Genomic DNA, 10,966 nt, shown 5'->3' on the forward strand with positions numbered 1-10,966 from the left:
GGGGACCAGTAGTCATTGGGGGAGTCCCTGTTCCCTGAGCACTGCCAGGAGTGACCAGAAATAACAGTCACAAGCTGGCAGAGGGTAAATTCAGTTTAGATGTCAGGAGGCGCTACTTCCCTGTCAGGGCGGCTAGGATCTGGAACTAACTTCCAAGCAAAGTGGTGCTGGCTCCTACCCTGGGGGTCTTTAAGAGGAGGCTGGTTGAACACCTTGCTGGGGTCGTTTGACCCCAGTACTCTTTCCTGCCATGGCAGGGGGTCAGACTAAATGATCTACTCAGGTCCCCTCTGACCCTAGAAACTATGAAACTATGAAACACTTACCTCCCTAAATGATATTTTTCTTTTTCTGGAATGTATGAGAATGCACCTATCTGCTATAAACTAGGGAGTGGTTAGGCCATACAGGACACAGGAGAACCCATATTACAGACCTTCGCTTATAGAAGTGAGTGAATGGCTGCACTGGCTCTGTGCTGCCCTCAACGCTGCTGTCAAAAAATGAACCCCGCCAACCTACTTCCACTCTTCATGCTCCAAAACTGCAACAAAGATGCTGAGGATACTTGGGGGACATTGCTCTCAAGCGTGCCTTAGGCAGAGATCTTGGAAGCAGTCTTTGGAGTGTCAGTGTTTGGAGCACATAGAGCATGAAGGAGGAACTGGGAACTTATTTTTCTGCAGTAGTCTTGAGAGCACTGTGGAACCCTTGTATACATGGTTTGAGAGGCTATCACTTTTAAGAAGGCAAGATGTGGGGAGAAGGAAGGTAATATATGACTTTATCACTTTCTCTTGCACTATAAAGGCTAACTATCCAATGGAGAGTATGTAAAGTCTCTTGAGATGCTGTATTGTGCTAACTTCAGTGCAAATGGGGATTTGTGGGAAGTGTTACATCTCTGCAGCAGAGTGCCGCTAGCATTTAATTTGGGACAATGTGGTTCCACACTATCTTTGATTTGGGGCTGTGGCAAAAAGCCACAATTTAGATCTTTATGTTTATCATGCTAATCTCATATTAACATGTTTCTGGATTGTTTTAGTATGGATACAAAACCAAAACTACAGCTGATGTAACAGATTATGTTGCAGAATATGTATTGCAGAGATGTGCACCTTTTTATATCTACCCAAGGAATAGATTTATGTTCTTTATGTTAACTGTAGATTAGACTGTAGATTAGTGTTTCAGTCAGTTTGATATGCCATTTTTCATTAGTTTTCAATGGCCTTTGAATTACACACACACACACACACACACACAAACACACACACACACACACACACACACTGAATAGTGAACAAGTACAGTTTGATTAAGGCATCTATTTGTACCAGTGAGAAGCAATTGGCTGTATTCTTTTTAAAGGAAAAGCAAAAAATCCTGAGTTCTGTAATTTTGTTTTATGAGCAGACTGTTTGCATGGATCTTAAACTTAATTCAGTGGAAACATATAATCCAGATAACTTGAATAATGGAGAAAGTAGAAAAAATATAAACTGGAGGAAGTAGAAAATTAATCTGAAACAACTTAAATCTTTCTTAAAGTGAAGTCCTTGATGACTACCAGAGCACCATTTGCTTGGTGTATATCAGTATATGATGTAATTGGTCTCTCTTTTAATAACTGGAGTCATATTCACAAAGATGGTTTTGCTTCCTCTTTTTAGTTAGAAATGCTGTTATTAAATAGCATTGACCTCACACATGTTAAATTACCTCCAATTCCTTTTGCCTACACCGTAATCTAAGTTAGTAATGGTTAGCTATTTTGTTTTCACACAATTGAAAGTGCATAGATTCTATTTTAGAATGGGCTTCAGTCCAGAGATATGTTTTACTTTATTATTTTCTCCCTCTAGGGATGTCTTCACAAAATGGCAAAGCCCAAAGACTTCCTGAAGGCTAATCCCTTTCTGGGTCATATGATTCTTTTCAGATTCCATCTCGAGAGAGTTTTCTGATAACAATAGGTTCTGCTGTCTGTGAACTGGAGAAAATCCTGTTGCTTTAGTGTTAACAAAGAGTGGAATTTTAGTTCAGTAGGGCTGTTTGCTTAATACAATAGGACTTGGTACAGGCTGGACTTGCAAGTGTCAAGTAAACAGTGTGGGAAAATCTATATTACTGCAACTGAGCAAACAAGGCTCTGAACGCATGAATGCTGATTTAACTGTAACTACAATAACTATCTGGTCAGCTTCAACAATGCCTCAAAGAGATTGGGCTTGAAACACATCTTTCAGAGAAAGGGTTAAACATAGAAAACAGACCCCTGACAAAGAAAGGATAAACAAAATAGGCATTCAATGACACATTAGAAATACCACACAATGTGCAATCAGAATCGCTTTGTTGCAGGTTCAGATGGAAGTCTGTTACTTAGTAATTGAATATGAACTAATGATCAAAGTTGACATTTTAGTCCTTAATTACTTAAATTCACCATGAAGTGTAAAACAAACAGTGATTAGATCACAAAAGGATGCTTGGTTTATCTTTATATACATATATATTTTAAACACTTGAATGCATTGGGCTAACAGTTCCCAATGTATGTGAATTCATTTGAATCAGGCAAGTCTGAGCTCATGAACAAGGCAGGGGACTTCAAGCTTTTTATTCACGTTTGAATTGGGGAAACAAATGTGATTTAACCCTTACAGATGGCAGACTGTCAGTATACATAGCAAGAATATTTGTCTTCAATCCACTGAGTATATAAATGATTGGAATATTCTCTTCAGGGCATTTTTCCATGCTCTATTTAGTCTAATTTTGAATGTTCCTAAAATTTAGGCTTTCATCATTCCTCGTTTTTAGACTGCATAATATATCTAATTATCAGAAAGTATTTTCTTTTTCATAATGTTATCTCCTTATGCCTAGTTATAGTGTAATACTTTTTCTTTTTCTTATTTATCTAATAGTAACATCTGTCAGGACCAGAGAAGTATAGGGTGTCTGTTAATATAGACCCTGTAAAATACCATTCTTGTCCCACAGTGTTTACAGTTTTAAAAGCAAAGGATACTTTTACATGTCCTCTGGGGGTGGGATGGATGGCGCTTTAATTAGAGTGGCTCCAAATAAAGTGCTGCTCTGTCTCCTGTATCATCATCCTTGTGCTTGAAAATGCTAGTGGGGGTGCTTGATGGTCAATGACCTTTAAGGTGCAGAAATATGTGCCATTCCCAGTTGTAACTCAGAACGATTTTTACAAAGTGTTCTGAGTTACAACGTTACCCCAGACCAAACAGAAGTTCACTGTTGGTTCCGGGGGAAGGGGAATCTAGCTGTGGGCTGGGAACCTGCAGCCAGGCTCCCATAGCAATGGCCAAGGCTCTCTGCCAGTTCTCCTTGTTTTTAGAATGGGATGGGGGAAAGACAGCAGAGGGAGCTCATTCTCTGGGATCCTCAGCTAGTGCTGAAGGGTGGGGTGGGTGAATTGGAGGCCCCCCACTTCAGGGGTTCCAATACTCCCATCCCACTCTCCAAGGGGGTCTGAAAACCCCGCAGACTGAACTCCCTTTGCTCCTTTCCCCGCTTCCATTCTGAAAATAGAGACAGACTGGGAGATCTGCAGATACAAGTTACAAAAGATGCTACATTTTGAAACATCTTTATCTGATACCTCATGCAAGGAGGGGTCAAATTTTCACCCGATCAGCCATTTTGGAAGCTGTTTGCAACCATGCACTTGTGTTTGGTCATAGCTATACACTGCTTTCTGTAGCCCGATAGGGAAAAAATTGTCACTTCTGTCTGCACCCTTAGTTCAAGCACCCCCACCACCATTTTTAAGTGCAGGGACACTGATGCATGAGATGCAGGAGGCTGCTGGAGTGTAGCAATTGCCATGCTCTAGCAGACTTGATTAATCCCTGACAGTAGTATCCTACAGTGGAGTTAATTAATTTACTGAGCCCAAATACCAGCATATGTATAGACTATGTATTACTGAACTCTGAAGTAAAGCAGATGTGTAGATGCACCCAGTTTTCTTAACTTTTACAAAACTTTCATCTTTGCCTATTCTTTTTCTTAATTATTCATATGGATATAACAGAGATCCCAGATATTCATTCTCCCTCCCACTAATGTGTGCATACATGTGTGTATATACTGTATACACACATACATATAAACTAACCAATCAAAAGTCTTAAAAGCTATTTCTCCTAATGGCTAGGAAAGAGGAAGCAGGGATGGGGAGAAGAGGAAAAAGAAATTGTGTTTCTTATTTCAATTTTGAAATGCTTGGGCAGCTTGGTTACTTTGGTAAATAGGAGCTCTATATAGAGTTAGATGCTTTCCTAGAACACTGGAAGATTCAGTGTAATTACTTGTATATGTGTTTGTCAAGTCATACTAGGTAGACTCAAGATTTTTTCTAAATTTAGCCTAATTTTGGGCATCTGTAAATTATTCTATGTGCTTTCATAAATTGAGCCAGGAATATTAAATTAATCAAGGGACAGATTGTCGTTTTAAGTCCAGGTGTGTCTGGAGCAAAGTGGTGCTGCCTCACTCCACAGGGAATTGTGAGAGGCATTGTATTTCAGAATGCAGCTCTGTCTCCCAGCTTCTCAGAAGGCAGAGTGGTAAAATTTTCTCCACTCTCCACCCAGACAGTTATAAGAGCCAGTGGGTAAAGGCTACAGCCCAGTCTCTTTCTGCCCCTCCGGGTCCCATTTGAGGTGATTTTGATGCTTCAGGGTAAATAAACAGATCCATCTCAAAAGTTCCTCTGAAATATAGGAACTGCAAGGCTAGGGACAGGCATTATACATAAACTGGTTTAAATGATCAGAAACTGGTTTAAACCTGTAACAGAACAAATGTTCAGTGCACATAAACCAGTTTGAAAATGACTGAAACTGGTTTGAGGTAAACCTGGTTGAATGTAGTATCAGACTTAACTGTTTTGTGTCAAACTGGTTTGTGCAATGTCTGTCCAAGACCCCTTCCTGTTTAAGTTAAACCAGACTCCCGCAGCATCCCAGTTGCTTTGCTGGGTGGGTCTGTGCTCCAGCCCAGTAGGGCTGGCCCCTCCCTTCTTCTCCCTGCCTGTGGCTCCGGTAGAGATGGCAGGCATAGCTGTGTCTGCCTGGCTTCCTCCTGCTTCCCCTGCACCTCACTCCCTGCTCAAGAAGAGCTCCCCCTCTTCCTTCTGCCTTACACAGACACCTCTCAGAATTATCTAGCATACCAGATGTTGGCTATGATCTGTGCTGTGGGAGACAGGACCAAGGCAGATAGGACAGTGTCGGTTTATGGCTCTTTGGAGCTAATGAACATGCCTAACTAACCTGGTCTCTTTTTATGGCCAGGTCACAAAGTGTTTAGATGCAGGGGTGGAGATAGATGTTATTTACTTGGACTTTAAAAAGGCTTTCAACACAGTGTCGCACCCAATTCTTACAAGCAAGCTGAGTAGCTGTGATGTGTATTTTTTCACAGTAAGGTGGGTGAAAAACTGGCTTATGGGATGTACCCAGATAGTGGTGTTGGATGGGGCAGTTTCTCCCTGGAGAGATGTGCACAGTGGTGTCCCCCAGGGCTCTGTCCTTGGACTAGTTCTGTTCAGTATCTTCATCAGTGATTTAGATGGGGGGGTTGAAAACACTCTGTCCAAATTCTCAGACAACACCAAACTATGGGATACAGTTAACACACTGGAGGGCAGGGAGCAAATCCAGGTGTATTTGGATAGACTGGGGAAGTGGGTGGATCAGAATAGGATGCAGTTTAACAAGGATAAATGCAAGGTGCTGCACCTGGGGAGAAAGAATCTCCAATACACCTATAGACTGGGAAGTACTATTCTGAGTACCATGGCAGTGGGAAGGGATCTCAAAGTCTTAGTTGACAAAAAATGAACATGAGTCGCCAATGTGACAAGGTAATAAGTAAGGATAACTGCACTCTTTCTTGCATTAGTAGGTGCATCATGAGTAAATCTAGGGAGGTGATACTTCCTCTCTATGTGGTATTGGTCAGGCTGCAATTGGAGTACTGCATCCAGTTTTGGGTGCTTCACTTTAAGAGGGATGTGAATAACCTTGAGAGGGTTCAGAGAAGGGCTACTCATTTGGTTCAGGGCTTGCAGGTAAGATCCTATGAAGACAGACGGAGGGACCTGAATCTCTTCAGCCTCCACAAGAGAAGGCTGAGAGGTGATCTTGTGGCTGTCTACAAACTCATTGGGGGGGGGGACAGCAGGGAATAGGGGATACTTTGTTTACCAGGGTTCCCCTTGGGGTTACACAAAATAACAGCCACAAACTAAAGGAGAGTAGATTTAGATTGGATATCAAGAAGAAATTCTTTATGGTGAAGGTTGCCAAAATTTGGAATGGGCTTCCAAGGGAGGTGGTGCTTTCCCCTAACTTGGAGGTGTTCAAGAAGATATTAGATAGGCACCTAGCTGGAGTTATTTAACCCCAGTGTTCTTTCCTGCCTAAAGCAGGAGGTTCGGCTTGATGATCTACAAAGGTCCTTCTGACCCTATAAATCTATGAAATCTATGAAACAGGAGCTGGTAATGTCCCTCCATTCTTTCCTTGGAAAAAGTTGTTTAAGAAGAGCTTGAACTAATGAGAGAGGCTTTGTTTTGGTTTATGGGCTGATAAACACTAACAACTCCCCGTGTAATTCTCTGCTGTGTAACTAAATGTTCTGTTATCAACGGGGGGACAGGGGAGGGGGATATCTCCCTAATCAGAGTGCCCTGCTGGGCCTGGCCATGCCCCCCTCAGCTTAGTACTGTGGGAGGGAAGGGAGAGCTGCTTATGACCCCCCAGCTTCTAGCCTGAGCCATTGCAGGCATGTGCTTGCATTTCTTCAGTCCAGAAGGGATGTCTGTACGCTTACAAACTGGTTCAGCCTAGCCAAGTTCGACTAGCCTGCAAAGATTAAATCAGTTCAGGCTCAAGCTTTTGTCTGTCCATAACCCAAATATCTCCTGTGCTAATGGGGAGGATTTTTGTATTTTGCAATTTTGTTTGTCCCTGGCTATATCTTCATGTCCTTCATATACCGAGGCAAGAGCCAGCAGTAATTTAACCCTCAAGATTTGGGAGGACTTTGATGATAATGTTCTTTTATAGCCAATCACATCACAGGCTCTGCATTCTTACTCCTTGTATTGCAAAGAATTAGCCAACTTCACAGTTGGCAAATCATGAAACCAGTGAAAAATATAGGTTTTTACCACTGTTTCTAGCATGTTCTTATGGGCTAGACTAGACTAAGATTCCTAATAACATCACTGACTTCTGATGCTTTGAGGTACAGTGGTTTGGTTACCAGCCAAGTCAGCAGTTTCCAAGTTGCCATAGGTATTTTTAAGTGCCATCAAAAAAGAAGAATTGAGCCCCAACTATCTAGAATTCTACAGGAGACATATCAACAACTTTATTATGAAATATTAAGACTTACCCTACTGGCAAAAGTTAAATATTGTATTATTCCTGAGCTATGCTGAGACAAACTCTTTGTTTTCTTTTCAGCTTATGGTAAGAAGAATGGTGCACCAAAAGAAAGAACGCGAGTGTCTGATATGAAGGATGATACTTTGTGTGTACAAGCCATACATATATAAATACATTAAAATGAACCTTTTTATACCTTAGGGAGGGGAGGGCAGCAATCAGCAATTCAGGGAAGATCAAATAGATTAAAATAAACATCAGATAACCCTCAGGAGAATCTGGACAAATATATTATTTCTATTCAGCTGCCTTCCTTCCAACCCCCTGAATTGACTAGGAGAACACATTATATTAAAAACATTTTTGTTTGTTTGTGTACTACTGAATCTGCCAGCCAAGCAACTGAGAATTAAAATGAAACTAATTATATTTTTCTGTGTGTGCCAAAGATGCGAGGCAAGCATGAAGGCAAAAGTGGGAAAAAAGCCTTCAAGCTTTTGTGGACTTAATTCTACATTCGATTCCAGACATCAGGGTGGATCTGTGGAGTATTTGGCCTATAAGCCTTTTCTGTTTCACTTTGCCATTCAGTGAAGTCAGATTTTGTTCGCCTTTCTGTACAATATGTGTTTTGAAATCCATTTCTACTCAAAAAAAAGCAACAAAACAGTTGTCACTTCGGTGTGGCTAGTAAATACTCATTTGAAATTATTATAATTTAACCTTTAAACTTTCCAGTCTTTCTTGCTTTCCATTTGCAGTAGGCTCTATAATGACACATAATACTACACAATGAAACTTAATCTCATTTGACCCAATGAATTGTGATTCGTACATGACAGCTAACATGAATTATGGAATTTCCAGGTCCTTTCAAATTTTAGCAGTATGCGTGGTAGATATCGAACTACATTGTCTGGTATGAGGGTACAGTTTTCAACACAGGCATGTTTGCTAACTATACTTTTACTCTCTATTTAAGTTATATCATGATCCCTGTGTTTTTGTTGGCACTGGGTAAAAAATCCTTTAAATAATGTACTGAAGAAAAAGAATTTTGAATGTCTTTTCTTTGCAAGGTTTCCATGCCTGCTCAAATTTTAATTCCCGTATTTCAGAAGAGGAATGGAGATGCTCAGAGTCATTCAGTAAACATCTTAAAGGAGGTCTGATATGAGCAATGTGCAGAATAGCAGTACTTTCTTTTCAGGTCTGAATGTAAATATGCTAAAAACTATTTTTGAGGTATTTTGAAAATGAGCGTGATTTCTATTTTACTTTAAATATTAAATTGGAAAAAGGATTAAAGGCAACAGGTTTCCTAGAACCAAGTTGTTTTCCTTCTTTTTTTCTGAAGAGTACACAGATAGCCAAACATTGTTTTATTTGATTTTGATGTGAAGGCTCTTCAGCAAAAACTTGCTGTAGAAAGGTCTTATGTCATGCTCCTCCACTACAAGTTTATTGATGCCTAAAATCTTCTTTTTTATCTTGCTTCCTGGATAAAACTTGCAAGGTTCCAGTATGTTAGCCATGGGTGCCTGGCTACAGTTTTGGGTCTTGTGTTCATTCATGTGTGCACATGGGGAGTCATGTACCTGACTGGCCAGAGCACGGCCTACTACGCGTGCTTAATAGTAGTGTGGACAGTTGTGTGTCCATACTGCACATGAACTAGGATCACAAACTGTGTGTAAGTGCCAAAAATGGCAGCTACTCAACAGAGTAAGTGCCATTTATTCCACATTATGATTCAGTTGGAAACCATATGAGGATAACAGCCCCACAAAAATGATTTGTTTTTGACTATTTTTCTTTAGTTTTGGCAGAAATATGATTCTCTAGGTAGCAGATATGCCTCACAGTTTTTCTCACTTCTGATATTTCTAAGAAATATTCATGTTGCCAGTGGATAGGAAGTCATATCAACAAGCTGTGTCTAAGTTTCCCAGTCTCAAATTGGTAGCAGCATCTAGGATGGCTCACTGCTCTGTTAGGAAAGGTAACCATCAAAAGACTCAGAATTCATTGAACATTTTATTCAGCCAGTTAAACTAAACTGGCTTTCCCATGAACAGTGGATCATGACACAAGATTTTAAGAGTTGTAGAACAGTAACATAAATATAGGAAATGTTTCTAAGTTAATATAATTAATAAAATCATATTGTTCTTGTTTTTTATGAGATAAAAGAAACTTCTTCCATATTGTTGCTCTAAGAGGTAACAAATACTTTAGTACTGTGGCCTACAATCTGTTCAGCCATGTGAGGCAGCAGATCAGCAAAACACTTCTGACTTCTTTATAGTACACAGTGACATATTTTAATTTCTTGCTAATCATTAATATGGTGCAAAGCAGAGATCATTTCTCTGTATACAACAATGATACCATGTGCGCACGTACGTCCCAAATTCAGTATGTGCAGTGGGCATGTACAAGCACCAGGCAATGCACTGGTACATTAGCATCTAAATTCATCTTAATATACCATTTTGTTTAAACATATAAATACATGACTAGCAGAAACATGAGCCAAAGAAACTGATTTTCTGTTTATTCCTTAGATATTTTCATGTGCTATGTTTCCTTTATTCTTCCATATTATAAGCTATTGGCCTTCTAGAGAGAGATTTTTAAAATTTTTTAGTCATTAAGAAGGTTATATCAGATTCAGTTTGGATAAAGTATTAACCATAATTTTGACCAAAACTTGAGTTGTCCTGATTTTTTTATGACATTTGAAAAAGTAGGAGTCAGAGTTGCACAAAAATGTGTGTGTGTTTGTAGTATGTATATATATACGTATAGTATATATCGGGGTCGGCAACTCCTGGCACCTGTGCCGAGAATGGCCAGTCCCGGCTCTGGGTAGCTGATGGAGCCCGGGCTGCTCCCAGCAGGGTGTGCAACATCCCAGCTGTCTGCTGGGAGCAGCCCAAGCTCTGTGGCTGGCAGCAGCTATCCAGAGCCAGGCCCGGCTGTAGCCAGGAGGCTCCAAATAGCTGCGCCGGGCTCCACAGTTCCGGCATCAGCTCCATTCTGGCAACAACTGCACAGGCAGCTCAGGGTGGGCTGCACTGCCCTGCTGTCTGCCCTGAGGTGCCTGTGCAGTTGCCCCCAGCCTGGGGCTGATGCTGCGGCTCCGGAGCCTGGTGCAACTGTTTGCAGCTTGCCCAGTATTTGATGCAGCTGCCCAGAGCCCAGGCTGGCTACAAACAGCTGCACCGGGCTCCAGAACCCAGTCACCAGCTCTGTGCTGGAAGCAGGGGAGAGACTGGGGTTGTGCTGCCTCAGGTCCCTCCCCCACTGCCTGCTCTGATGCATTTGTATATGCACCGGTACAGAGCTGATGCCTGGGCTCTGGAGCCTGGCACAGCTGTTTGCAGCTGGCCCCAGCTCTGGGTAGCTGCTGCCAGCCAGACAGCCTGGGCTGGGGGGCACAGGGCAGCAGGACTGGGGGGCAGGGGCTTTGGGTGGGGGCAAGGGTCAGCAGGGCTGGAGGGCAGGGGCAGCAGGGCTGG

This window comes from Gavialis gangeticus, unplaced genomic scaffold (assembly GCF_001723915.1).
Source record: "Gavialis gangeticus isolate Ggan-Ray unplaced genomic scaffold, GavGan_comp1, whole genome shotgun sequence".
Classification (NCBI taxonomy): domain Eukaryota; kingdom Metazoa; phylum Chordata; order Crocodylia; family Gavialidae; genus Gavialis; species Gavialis gangeticus.